Genomic DNA, 15,150 nt, shown 5'->3' with positions numbered 1-15,150 from the left:
ACCAGGCCCAATGTTTCAGTCTGGGCCCCCAGAACCCCATAGGGTTCCTGAACGTGCAGATGCTGCCTCAGCCATGTTGGTTGGGTGCCTGGGCATTGGGCAGGGCCTCATCCTCCACACCTCCTCCCCAGGCTCCTCACCCCACTGAGTGCCACAGACCTTTGTAACTCAGTGGCTGTGGTCCCTGTGATTTTTTCTTTTATTTGCATGTCTTACTTACTCTTGTCAAGTACCCGAATACACCAAAGAAAAAGAAATGTTCCTATTTTGATCATTCCGTTCTGCCATTATAGAATGATGAATTCAGAATCTCATCACATACTGGCACATTCATCATCATGATCATTACTTGGAACATTTTCATGCTCTCAGAAGGGGAAATAGAGAGGAAACAGGGAAAAACTGTGCACATTCCATAGACTTATGACTCCCACCATGCTTTAATCCCTAGCATTCCCACCTACACAGATTTAACATTTGTTCCCTCTCTTACTCATTTATATTCCATATATTCTACTTCTCTGTTGAGAAGGTAGCTAAAAGGAGCATTAGACAAGAGTATTGTCCCCTACCTCTCAGGATCCTGGATGCTATTGCTTGCTCTATTGCCAGAGAACCTCTTTCGGTTCCCTGACCCACAGGTGACACCATTGCCCTGTCTGCTGGGTTGCTGGGCAGTGGGCAGGGCCTCACATTCAGCTCAAGCTCCCCGGGAACCTCCCCACACTGACTGCAACCGACATTTGTGACACAGGGGCTGTGATCCTCTTCCTTTTTTTATTTTCGTGTTTTACTTAATGTTCTCAAGCACCAGAAGACACTAAAGAATAGGATATGATTCTGTTTTGATCATAGTGTTCTGCCATTATACAATAAGGAATTCAGAATGTCATCACATACTTGCACATTCATCATCATGATCATTTCTTAGAACATTTCCATCTTCACAGTAGGACAAATAGCGAGGCAACTTGGAAAATATGCTCACATACCATAGTCCTTACACCTCCCACCATTCTTTGATCACTAGCATTCCCAACTACATTGATTTTAACATTTGTTCCCTCTCTTACTCATTTCTATTCCGTACGTCTACCTGTGTGTTGACAAGTTAGCTAAAAAGAGCATCACACACAGCTATTGGCCTCAGCCGGTCAGAAGTCCATGACTGATGGTGTGCTCCAGCACCAGAGAACACCTTGGGGTTCCCTGACCTGCAAGTGCCGCCACCTCGCTTGTGGGTGTTCGGCTGGGCAGTGGGCCATGTCTCCTGCTCAGCTCCTCCTCCCCAGTTTCCTCTCCTTACTGATTGTGACAGACATTTGTGTTGCAGGGACTGTGGTCCCTGTGCTTTTTTTATTTTCCTGTTTTACCTACTGTTCTCAAGCAACAGAAGACAACAAAGAAAATGTAACATTCATATTTTGATCATTCTGTTCTGCTGTTATACAATAAGGAATTCAGAATGTCATCATATATTGCACATTCATCATCATGATCATTACTTGTAACATTTCCATCCTCGCACAAGGAGAAATAGAGAGGAAACAGGGAAAAATGTGCACATACCATAGCTCTTATGACTCCCACCATTCTTTAATCACTAGCATTCCCAACTATATTGATTTTAACATTTATTTCCCTCTCTTACTCATTTCTGTTTCATACGTTCTACATGTATGTTGACAAGGTAGCTAAAAGGTGCATCAGAAACTGATATTGGCCTCTGCTTGTCAGGAACAAGTGTCCAATGGTGCACTCCTGTACCAGAGAACCCTCTGGTGTTCCCTGACCCACAGGTGCTGCAATCCCACTGTCGGCTGGGTGGCTGGGCAGTGGTTGGGGACTCCTGCTCAGCTCCAACTCCCAGGGCTCTTTGCCCAACTGACTGCAACAGACATTTGTGAAGCAGGATCTCTGATCCTTGTGATTTTTTTTTTATTTCCGTGTTTTACTTACTGTTCTCAAGCACCAGAAGATATCAAAGAAAAGGAAATGTTACTATTTTGATCATACTGTTTGCCATATACAATGAGAAATTGTGAATGTCATCACGTAATTGCACATTCATCTTCATGATCGTTTCTTGGAACATTTACATCTTCTCAGAAGGAGAACTAACGAGGAAACTGGGAAATACTTCACACAAACCACAGCCCTTATCCCTCCCTCCATTCTTTGATCACTAGGATTCCCAACTACATTGAATTTAACATTTGTTCCATCTCTTACTCATTTCTATCCCATACCTTCTACCTGTCTGTTGACAAGGTAGCTAAAAGGAGCATCAGACACAGGTATTAGCATCTTCCAGTCAGCAGAATGGGCCCAATGGTGTGCTCTGGCACCAGAGATCCCGCTTTGATTCCCTGACCCACAGGTGATGCCACGGCCATCTCGGCCATGTGGCTGGGCAGTGGGCAGGGCATCCTGCTCAGCTGTTCTTGCCCAGGCTTCTACCCACAATGACTGCAAAAGACATTTTTGACACAGGGGCTGTGTTCCCTGTGATTTTTAATTTTATTTTCGTGTTTTACTTACTGTTCTCAAGCACCAGAAGACATCAAAGGAAAGGAAACATTCCTATTTTGATCATAGCATTCTTCCATTATACAATGAGGCATTCAGAATTCCATCACATACTTGCATATTCATCATCATGATCATTTCTTGGAAAATTTCCATCCTCTCAGAAGGAAAAATAACTAGGAAACTGGGAAAACTGTGCACATACCATAGCCCTTACTCCTCCCACCATTCCTTGATCACAAGCATTCCCAACTACATTGATTTTAACATTTGTTCCCTCTCTTACTCATTTCTATTCCATACGTTCTATATGTGTGTTAACAAGGTAGTTAAAAAGAGCATCAGACAAATCTATTGGAATCAGCCTGTCAGGAGCCCATGTGCGATGGTGGGCTCCAGCACCAGAGAACACCCTGAGGTTCCCTGACCCACAGGTGCCGAGACCTCCCTGGTGGCCGGTAGGCTGAGCAGTGGGCCGTGCCTCCGGCTCAGCTCCCCCTCCCTGGGTTCCTCCCCTCACTGAATGTGACAAACATTTGTGATGGAGGGACTGTGGTCCCTGTGCTTTTTTATATTTTCATGCTTTAATTACTGTTCTCAAGCCACAGAAGAGACCAAAGAAAAGGTAATGTTCATATTTTGATCATTCTGTTCTGCCATTATACAATGAGGAATTCAGAATGTCATCACATATTGCACATTCATCATCATGATCATTGCTTGGATCATTCCCATCCTTTCAGAAGGAAAAATAGATAGGAAACAGGGAAAAACTGCGCACATACCATAGCCCTTACAACTCCCACCATTCTTTAATCGCTTGCATTCCCAACTACATTGATTTTAACATTTGTTCCTTCTCTAACTCATTTCTATTCCATATGTTCTACCTGTATGTTGACAAGGTAGCTGACAGGAGTATCGGAAACAGATATTGGCCTCTACCTGTCAGGACCCCAGGCCCAATGGTGTGCTCTAGCACCAAAGAACCCTCTGGTGTTCCCTGACCCACAGGTGCTGCAATCTCACTGTCGGCCGGGCGACTGGGCAGTGAGTGGGGACTCCTGCTCAGTTCCAACTTCTGGGGCTCCTCACCACACTGTGACAGACATTTGTGAAGCAGGATCTCTGGTCGCTGTGACTTTTTCTTTTGTTTTTGTGTTTTACTAACTGTTCTCAAGCACCAGAAGACATGAAAGAAAAGGAAATCTTCCTATTTTGACCATAGTGATCTGCCATATACAATGAGGAATTCAGAATGTTGTCACATATTGCACATTTATCATCATGATCATTACTTGAAACATTTCCATCATCTCAGAAGGAGAAATAGCGAGGAAACTGGGAAAAACTGGGCACATACCATAGCTCTTACACCTCCCACCATTCTTTGATCACTAGCATTCTCAACTACATTGATTTTAACACTTGTTCTATCTCTTACTCATTTCTATTCCATACGTTCTACCTGTCTGTTGACAAGGTAGCTAAAAGGAGAATCAGACACAGGGATTGAACTCTACCAGTAAGAAGCCCAGGGCCAATGGTGTGCTTCAGCACCAGAGAACCACCTGGGGTCCCCAGATCCATAGGTGCCTCCACCGCCCTTACAGCCATGCATCTGTGTAGAGGGCAAAGCCTCCAGCTCAGCTCCTCCTCCACGGTCTCCTTCCCCCAATGACTGTGACAGACATTTGTGACTCAGGGGCTGTGGTGTCTGTGACTTTTTCTTTTATTTTCATGTCTTACTTACTGTTATCAAACACCAGAAGACACCAAAGAAAATGAAATGTTTCTCTTTGATCATTCCATTCTTCTGTTATACAATGAGGAATTCAGAATGTCATCACATATTGCACATTGATCATCATGATCATTTCTTGGAACATTTCCATCTATACAGAAGGAGAAATAGTGAGGCAAATGGGAAAATCTGTGCACATACCAAAGTCCTTATACCTCCCACCGTTCTTTGATCACTAGCATTCCCAAATACATTGATTTTAACATTTGTTCCCTCTTACTCATTTCTATTCCATAGATTATACATGTGTGTTAAGAAGGTAGCTAAAAAGAGCATCAGTCACATCTATTGGCCTCAGCCTGTCATGAGCCCATGCCCGATGGTGCACTCTGGCACCAGAGAACACCCTGGGTTTCCCTGACCCATAAGTGCCACCACCTACCTTGTGGCCAGTCGGCTGGGCACTGGGCCGGGCTTCCTGCTCAGCTCCTCCACCCCGGATTCCACCCCCCACGACTGTGACAGACATTTGTGATGCAGGGACTGTCATTCCTGTGCTTTTTTTATTTTCAGTTTTACTTACTGTTATCAAGTAACAGAAGACACCAAAAAAAAGGTAACGCTCATATTTTGATCATTCCATTCTGCCATTATACAATGAGGAATTCAGAATGTCAACACATATTGCACATTCATCATCATGATCATTACTTGGAACATTTCCATACTCTCAGAAGGAGAAATAGAGAGGAAACAGGGAAAATCTTTGCACATACCATAGCCCTTATGACTCCCACTGTTCTGTAATTGCTAGCATTACCAACTACATTGATTTTAACATTGGTTTCCTCTATTACTCATATCTGTTCCATACGTTCTAATTGTCTGCTCACAAGGTTGCAAAAAGGACCATCAGACACAGGGATTGGCCCTTTCTGTCAGGATCCCTGGCCCGTTGGTGTGCTCTGGCGCCATAGAAATTCCTGGGGTTCCATGACCCACAGATGCCGCCACCTCACTGTCTGCCAGGCAGCTGGGCAGTTGGTGGGGCCTGCTGCTCAGCTTCTCCTTCCTGGGCTCCTCCCCACACTGACTGCGACAGACATTTGTCACACAGGGTCTGTGGTCCTTGTGATTTTTTCTTTTATTTTCCTGTTTTATTTACTGTTCTCAAGCACCAGAAGACACCAAAGAATATGAAACGTTCCTTTTTGATCATTACATTCTGCCGTTATATATTGAAGAATTCAGAATGTCATCACATATTGCACATTCATCATCATGATCATTACTTGAAACTTTTCCATCATCTCAGAAGGAGAAATAGTGAGGAAACAGGGAAAAACTGCACACATAGCATAGGTCTTAAGCCTCCCACCATTCCTTGATCAATAGAATTCCCAACTACATTGATTTTAACTTTTGTTCCCTCTCTTATTCATTTCTATTCCATACGTTCTACCTGTCTGTTGACAAGGTAAATAAAAGCTGCAACAGACATAGAGATTGGCATCTGCCTCTCAGGAGCCCAGGCCCGATGATGCACTCTGGCACCAGAGAATCACCTGTTGTTCCCTGACACGCAGGTAATGCCACCACCTTGTCGACTGGGAGGCTGGGCAGTGGGCAGGACCTCCTGCTCAGCTCCAATCCCCAGGCTCCTCCCCCCACTGACCACAACAGACATTTGTGATGCAGGATCTCTGGTCCCTGTGATTTTTTTTATTTTCGTGTATTCTTACTGTTCTCAAGCACCAGAAAACATCAAAGAAAAGGAAATGCTCCTATTTTGATCATAGAATTCTGCCATTATGCAGTGAGGAATTCAGAATGTCATCATATATTGCACATTCATCATTATGATCATTGCTTGCAACATTTCCATCCTCTCAGTAGGAGAAATAGCGAGGAAACTGAGAAGAACTGCACACATGACATAGCACTTATGCTTCCCACCATTATTTGATCACTAGAATTCCCAACTTCATTGATTTTAACATTTGTTCCCTCTCTTACTCATTTTTATTCCATACGTTCTTCCTGTCTGTTGACAAGGTATCTAAGAGGAGCACCAGACACAAGGATTGGTTCCTACCTATCAGGAGCCCAGGCCCGTTGGCATGCTCCAGCACCAGAGAATCCCATGGGGTACCCTGACCCACAGGTGCCACAACTGAACTGTCACCCGGGCAACTGTGCAGTGGGAAGTGTCTCACTCACAGCTCAACCTGCACATTCTCCTCTCCCCACTGACTGTGACAGGCATTTGTAATGCAGGGGCTGCAGTCCCTGTGATTTTTTCTTTTTTTTTCGTGTTTTGCTCTCTGTTCTCAAGCACCAGAAGACACCAAAGAAAAGGAAACATTCCTTTTTGATCATTGAGTTCTGCAGTTATACAACGAGGAATTCACAATGTCATCACATACTTGCACATTCATCATCATGATCACTTGTTGGAACATTTCCATCCTCTCAGTAGGAGAAATAGTGAGGGAACTGGGAAATACTGCACACATACCATAGCCTTTACACCTCCCACTGTTCTTTGATCACTAGCATTCCCAACTACATTGATTTTTACATTTGTTCCCTCTCTTACTCATTCCTATTCCATATGTTCTACTAGTCTGTGGACAAGGTAAATGAAAAGACCATCAGACACAGGGATTGGCCTCTGACTGTCAGGAGCCCAGGCCTGATGGTGTGCTCTGGCACCAGAGAAACCCCTGCATTTCCCTGACATGCAGGTGAAGCCGATGCCCTGTCAGCAGGGCAGCTGAATAGTGGGCCATGGCTCCTGCTGAGCTCCTCCTCCAAGGGCTCTTCCACCTACTGACTGTGACAGACATTTGTGATGTAAGGTCTGTGGTCCCTGTGATTTTTTATTTTATTTTCGTGTTTTACTTAATGTTCTCAAGCACCAGAAGACAAAAAAAGGAAATGTTCCTTTTTGATCAGAGCATTCTGCTGTTATACAATGAGGAATTCAGAATATCATCACATACTTGCATATTCACCATCATGATCATTTCTTGGAACATATCCATCCTCTCAGTAGGAGAAATAGTGAGGAAACTGGGAAAACTGCACACATACTATAGCCCTTATGCTTCCTACCATTCTTTGATCACAAGCATTTCCAAATACATTGAATTTACAGGTGTTCCCTCTCTTACTGATTTCTATTCCATACATTCTATATGTGTGTTGACAAGGCAGCTAAAAGGAGCATAAAAATAGGGATTGACCGCTGCCTGTCAGGAGCCTGGGTCCAATGGTGTGCTCTGGTACCAGAGAAATACCTGGGGTTCCATGACACACAGGTACTGCCACCGCCTTGTTGGCTGGGTTGCTGGGTGGTGGGAGGGGCCTCCTGCTAAGCTCCTCATTCCCAGGCTCCACCCCCACTGTCTGCAACAGATATTTGTGACACAGGGGTTGTGGTCCCTGTCCTTTGTCTTTTATTTTCGTGTTTTCCTTCTTGTTCTCAAGCACCAGAAGACGCTAAAGAAAAGGAAATGTTCCTATTTTGATCATAGTGTTCTGCCATTATACAATGAGGAATTCAGAATATCATCACTATTGTACTTTCATCATCATGATCATTTCTTGGACCATTTCTATCCTCTCAGTAGGAGAAATAGTGAGGAAAGTGGGGAAAGCTGTGCACATAACATAGCCTTTATACCTCCCACTGTTCTATGATAACTAGCATTCCCAGCTACATTGATTTTAACATTTCTTCTCTCTCTTACTTATTTCTATTCCGTATGTTCTACCTGTCTGTTGACAAGGTAGCTAAGGGGAACATCAGACACAGGGATTGGCCTCTGACTGTCAGGAACCAGGGCCCGATGGTGCACTCCAGCACCAGAGAACCCCCTGGGGTTCTCAGCTCCACCTCCCTGGGCTACTCATCCCACTGACTTTGACAGACATTTTTGATGCAGGGGCTGTGGTCCCTTTGATTTTTTCTTTTATTTTCGTGTTTTATTTACTGTTCTAAAGCACCAGAAGATACCAAAGAATAAGAAACATTCGTATTTTGATCATCCTGTTCTGCCATTATAAAATGAGGAATTCAGAATGTCATCACGTATTGCACATTCATCATCATAATCATTACTTGGAACATTTACATCCTCTCAGGAGGAGAAATAGAGAGGAAACAGGGAAAACTGCACTCATACCATAGCCTTTATGACTTCCACTGTTCTATAATCGCCAGCATTCCCAACTACATTCATTTTAACATTTGTTCCCTCTATTACACATTTCTATTCCATATGTTCTCCTTCTCTTGTTGACAAGGAAGCTAAAAACAGCATCAGAGGCGGGCCGCGGTGGCTCAGCGGGCAAGAGTGCTTGCCTGCCATGCCGGAGGACCCCGGTTCGATTCCCGGCCCCAGCCCATGTAAAACAAACAAACAAACAAACAAACAAACAAAATATAATAAAACAAGAAAATGTTTAAAAATGTTTCCCTTTCTTCCTCCCTTCCTTCCATCCTTCCTTCCTTCTCTGTCTTTCCTTCCTTTCCTCCCTCTCTCTTTAAAAAAAAAAAAAAACAGCATCAGACACAGCAATTGGGCCCTGCTTGTCCAGGGCCTGGCCTGATGGTTTGCTCTGGCACCAGAGAAACTCCTGGGGTTCCCTGAAGTGCAGCTGCCACCACCGCCCTTTCAGCTGTGTGGTTGGGCAGTGGGCGTGGACTCACTCTCAGCACAACATCCCCAGGCTCCTCTCCCACTGACTGCGACAGACATATGTGACGCAGAGGCTGTGGTCCCTGTGATTTTTTCTGTTATATTAGTGTTTTACTTACTTTTCTCAAGTACCAGAAGACACCAAAGAAAAGGAAACATTCCTATTTTGATCATTCCATTCTGCTGTTATGCAATGAATTCACAATGTCATCACATATTGCACATTCATCATCATGATCATTACTTGGAACATTTCCATCTTTTCAGAAGAGAAATAGAGAGGAAACAAGGAAAATCTGTGCACATACCATCACTGTTACAACTCCCACCATCCTTTGATCACGAGCATTCTCAAATACATTGATTTTAACATTTGTACATTCCCTTACTCATTTTTATTACATACATTCTTCTTGTCTGTTAACTATGTCTCTAAAAAGAGCGTCAGACACAAGATTGGCCTCTGCCTGCCAGGATCCTGGGCCCGAATGTGCACTCTGGAATGAGAGAACACTCTGGGGTCCCTGAACCGCAGGGGACACCAGTGCCTTGTTGGCCAGACTGCTTGACACTGGGTGGGCCCTCACACTCAGCTCAACCTCCCCGGGTTCTTCCACCCACTGACTGTAACAGATATTTGTGATGCAGGGGCTGTTCTCCCTGTGCTTTTTTCTTTTATTTTCTTGTTTTACTTACTGTTCTCAAGCAACCAAAGACACCAAAGAAAAGGAAACGTTCTTATTTTGATCATTCCATTCTGCTCTTATACAATGAGGAATAATGTCATCAGGTATGGCACACTCATCTTCATGATCATTACTTGGAACATTTCCATCCTCTCTGAAGGAGACAGAGAGAAGAAACAGGTAAAAACTGTGTGGTTAGCATAGCCCTGTGACTCCAACTGTTCTTTAATTTCTAGCATTCTCAACTACATTGATTTTAACATTTGTTGCCTCTATTTCTCATTTCTATTGCATATGTTCTACTTTTCTGTTGACAAGGTAACTAAAAGGAGCATCTGACACAAGGATTGGCCCCTGCCAGTCAGGAGCCTGGGCCTGATGATGTGCTCCAGGACCAGAGAACCCCTGACCCACAGGTGCCACCACCGCCCTCTCGGCCAGGTGGCCGGGCCATGGTTGTGGCCTCACTCTCAGTTCAACCTCCCCGTTCACCACCCCCACTGACTAGGACCCATTTGTGACGAAGGATCTGTGGTCCCTGTGATTTTTTCTTTCATTTTAGTGTTTTAACTACTGTTCTCAAGTACCAGAAGACAACAATGAAAGGAAATGTTCCTATTTTGATCATTTCATTCTGCCGTTATACAATGAAGAATTCAGAATGTCATCACATATTGGGCATTCATCATCATGATCATTACTTTGAACATTTCCATCCTCTCAGAATTAGAAATAGAGAATAAACAGGGAAAAACTGTGTGGTTAGCATAGCCCTTATGACTCCCACTGTTCTTTAATTGCTAGCATTCCCAACTACATAGATTTTAACATTTGTTCCCCTCTATTACTCATTTCTATTTTATACGTTCTCCTTGTCTGTTGACAAAGTAGCTAAAAGGAGCTTCAGACACAGGGATTGACCCCTGCCTGTCAGGAACCCAGGCCCGAAGGTGCGCTCTGGAACCAGAGAACAACCTGGTGTTCCCTGGCCCGAAGGTGAAGCCACTGTTCTGTCGGTTGGGCAGCTGTACAGTGGGCATGTCCTCTTGCTCAGCTCAACCACCCCGGTTTCTTCCCCCCACTGACCGTGACAGTCGTTTATGATTCAGGGGCTATGTTCCCTGTGCTTTTCTGTTTTATTTTCATGTTTTACTTACTGTTCTCAAGCACCAGGAGACACCAAAGACATGGAAACATTACTATTTTGATCATAGCATTCTACCATTATACAATGAGGAATTCAGAATTTCATCAAATACTTGCACATTCATCATCATGATCATTACTTGGAATATTTCCATTCTCTCAAAAGAAGAAATAGCAAGGAAAGAGGGAAAAACTGCACATGCAACATAGCCCTTACACCTACCACAACTATTTGATCACTAGCATTCCTAAATACATTGAGTTTAACATTTATTTCCTTTCTTATTCATTTCTATTCCTTACATTCTGCCTGTCTGTTGACAAGGTAGCTAAAAGGAGCATCAGACACAGGGATTGTCCTCTGCCTATCAGGAACCCGGGCCTGATGCTGAGCTGTGGCATCAGAGATTCATCATGGGGTTCCCTGACCCGAAGTTGAAGCCATCGCCCTGTCGGCCGGATGGCTGGGCAGTGGGTGGGGCCTCCTGCTCAGCTCCTCCTCCCTTTGCTCCTCCTCCACTGAATGCAACAGACATTTATGATGCAGGGTCTGTGGTTCCTGTGATTTTTTTTTTATTTTGTGTCTTACTTACTCTTCTCAAGCACCAGAAGACACCAAAGAAAAGGAAATGTTCCTATTTTGATTATTCCATTCTGCCATTTTCGAATGAGGAATTCAGAGTCTCATCTCATACTGGCACATCCATCATCATGATCATTTCTTTGAATGCGTCCATCCTTTCAGAAAGAGAAATAGAAAGGAAACTGGAAAAATTGTGCACGTGCGATAACCCTTGCTCCTGACTCCTTTCTTTGGTCACTGGCTTTCCCAACTACATTGATGTTAACACTTGTTCCCTCTATTACTCATTTTTATTCCATACGTTCTACCTCTCTGGTGACAAGGTAAATGAAAGGAGCATCAGACAGGGGGATTGGTCTCTGATTGCTAGGAGCCCAGGCACAATGCTGTGCTCTGGTACCGAGAACTCCCTGGGGTTCCCAGACCCAGAGATGCCACCACCACCCTGTCAGCTAGGTGGCTGGGCAATTGTCGGTCCTCCTTCTCAGCTCCACCTCCCATGGAACTAGCACCACTGACTGTGGCAGACCTTTGTGATGCAGGGTTGGTGGTCCCTGTGTTTTTTTTCTTTTTTTCTCGTATGTTACTTAGTCTTCTCAAGAACCAAAAGACACCAAATAAAAGAAAACATTCCTATATTGATAATTCCATTCTGCTGTTATAGAATGAGGAATTCAGAATTTCATCACATACTGGCCCATTCATCAGCATGATCATTTCTTAGAATAGTTCCATCCTCTCATAAAGAGAAATAGAAAGGAAACTGGGAAAAACTATGCATGCAACATATTCCTTACAACTCACTCCTTTCTTTGGTCACTAGTTACCCAACAACATTGATTTCAGCATTTGTTCCCTCTATTACTCATTGTTATTCCACATGTTCTACCTGTCCGTTGACAAGGTAGATAAAAGGAGCTTCAGGTACAGGGATTGGCTTCTGCCATCCAGTAGACTGGGCCCAATGGTGGGCTCCAGCACCTGAGATCCCCCTGGGGTTCCCTGAACCACAAATGTCGCCACTGCCATGTTGGTCCTGTGGCTGGGCAATGGGTGGTGACCCCCACTCACCTTTTTCTCCCTGTGTTCCTCCACGCACTGACAGTGACAGTCACTTCTGACCCTGGGTTTGTAGTACCTGTGATTTTTTCTTTTATTTTCATGTCCTACTTACTCTTCTCAAGCAGCAGAAGGCACCAAGAAATGAAAACTTAGCTGTTTTGATCATTCTGTACAGCCATTATAGAATGAGGAATTCAGAATCTCATCAAATACTGGCACATTCCTCTTCATGGTCATTTCTTGGAATATTTCCATGCTCTCTGAAGGAGAAATAGAAAGTAAACAGGGAAAAACTGTACATGTACAATAGCCCTTTTTCTTCCATCCTTTCTTTGATTGCTTGCATTCCCAACTACATTGATTTTACACTTGTTCCCTCTATAACACAGGGATCGGCCTCTGCCTGCCAGGAGCACAGTTCCGAGGGTGCACTCTGGCACCTGAGAAGCGCCTGGGGTTCCCTGACATGCAGATGCTGCCACCACCCTCTCAGCTGGGTGGCTTGGCATTGGGCGGGGCCTCCTGCTCCACTCTACCTCCCCAGGCTCCTCCCCACACTGAGTATGACAGTCATTTGCGATGCAGGGACTGTGGTTCCTGTGATTTTTTCTTTTATTTTAGTGTTTTACTTACTCTTCTCCAGCACCAGAATACACTAAAGAAAAGGAAATGCTCCTATTTAGATCACTCCATTCTGATGTTATAGAATGAGAAATTCAGAATATCATCACGTACTGGCACATACATCATCATGATCATTTCTTGGAACATTTCTATCTCTGTGAAGGAGAAATAGAAAGAAACAGGGAAAAACTGGGCACAAATCATACACGTTGTGCCTCGCTCATTTCTTTGATTGCCAGCATTCCCAACTACATCGATTTTAACACTTGTTCCTCTATTATTCATTTATATTCCAAATGTTCTACCTGTCTGTTGACAAGGTAGATAAAAAGAGCATCAGACACAGATATTGGCCTCTGCCTGCCAGGAGCCCGGGCCTGGTCTTGTACTTCAGCTCCTGAGAACCCTGGTGTTCCCTGACTCACAGATGCCACCACTGCACAGTCAGCCGGGAGGCTGGGCAGTGGGCGGGACTTACTGCTCAGTTCCACCACCCCGGGCTCCTCCCCCTAATGACTGGGTCAGTCCTTTGTGACAAACTGGCAGTGATCCCTGGAATACTTCACACGTACCATAGTCCTTATGCCTCCCTCCTTTCTTTGATCATTAGCAATCCAAACTACATTAATTTTAACACTTATTTCCTCTATCACTCATTTTTATTCCATACAATCTACCTGTCCATTGACAATTGTCATGGTTAGGAACATGTGTCAACTCGGGGAAGTTGTGGTAGCTGTTTATCTGATTTGGCAAGTAGTGGCCTGTCTGTTGCAATGAGGACATTTCATAAGATTAGGTCATGATCACATCAGCTGCATCCACAGCCGATTCCAATTATAATCACCCAAAGGGGAGTGTCTTCTACAATTAGTGATGCTAAATCTAATCACGGGAAGCCTTTTAAGGAGGAATTACAGGAGACAGAACCCATTTTTTCTTTGGCTGGTGAGACTCTCCTGTGGATTTCATCCAGTCCCTCCATCGGAGTCATCATCTTCACAGCCTGCATTTTGGATTTGGACTCTGCATTCCTGTGGTCACATGAGACACTTTTATAAATGTTATATTTGCAAGTGTTCCCTGTTGATTCTGTTTATCTAGAGAACCCTAACTAATATATCTTGGTACCAGGAGTGGTTCTTAAGTAACAGAATCATAAAAATGGGTTTTTATGAATGGTTTTCTATTCTGATTGGACTCAGAGACACTAATGACTATGATTCCCATAATCAGAATGACACTCCCAATCCATGGAGTGTGTTGGCAAAGGCGATAGTCAAAATAGCATCATTTGATTCTCCTAATGCTTCGCTTGTACGAAGCCAGACTCTGGGGGATAATGTTTTTCACACTTTATAGAGTTTTGTAGAAATAAGAGTTATAGAGATGTTGGTTGGTTGTTGTTAGATACACTTATTTTATTAAGGGGGGAAAGGGATGGGCTTAAGGCTTTAGATGAGAAGCTTAAGCATCATGTGAAAGATGTAGAAGTTTCTATGAGTATCCTGAAGGAAAATCTTATTTTCTGTAGCTGTAGACTTGAGATCTCTCAAAATCAGACTCAGAATCTTATTGTTTGAGTGGCAACTTTACAACATAAACTGAAATCTCAGTTTTGAATGGTGTCTGCTGTTAAATTGAGGGCATTGATTTTAAAGGAGTGGGACCATGAAAAATGGGATGGTGACATATGGATTGATAGTGATGTTGGGGGTGAGGTTGAAACCCTAGGCTATGCTGAGTCTTCTTTAGTCTATAAGAGTCTGTCCTGAGGACATATCTGCCCCACCTCCAGCCTGCCTTGAGTAATTGGCCACCCAACTTCTTCCCGAAGGGATTAGCCCTAGAGTGATCATCCTGTTTCACCAGATAAAATGGCAAATGAAGGCCCTAAAGCAAATGGCTTGGTAGATATTTCTAATACTGTTTATGACCCACCCCCACCACCCCTCATTTCTTCCAGACCTATAACTAGACTAAAGTCCCAACAGGCCCCTAAAGGTGAGGTAAAAAGTATCACACATGAGGAGGTACATTATACTCCAAAAGAACTGCGTGAGCTTTCCA

General features: G+C 43.9%; 1 long non-coding RNA gene across 1 annotated transcript; it reads right to left on the bottom strand.

Moving 5' to 3' along the window:
- Positions 1 to 12,497: 12,497 nt before the first annotated feature.
- LOC143679164 (uncharacterized) lies at positions 12,498 to 14,097 on the bottom strand. Its single transcript, XR_013173574.1, has 3 exons — positions 13,999 to 14,097; positions 13,090 to 13,235; positions 12,498 to 12,716 (listed from the first exon to the last, which is right to left on the bottom strand). It is a non-coding gene; the product is annotated as an uncharacterized LOC143679164 (long non-coding RNA).
- Between the last annotated feature and the right edge of the window lie 1,053 nt (positions 14,098 to 15,150).

Source organism: Tamandua tetradactyla, chromosome 4 (genome assembly GCF_023851605.1).
Source record: "Tamandua tetradactyla isolate mTamTet1 chromosome 4, mTamTet1.pri, whole genome shotgun sequence".
Taxonomy (NCBI): domain Eukaryota; kingdom Metazoa; phylum Chordata; class Mammalia; order Pilosa; family Myrmecophagidae; genus Tamandua; species Tamandua tetradactyla.
The sequence above is the reverse complement of the archived record's forward strand: the minus strand, read 5'-3'. Positions and strand labels throughout refer to the sequence as shown.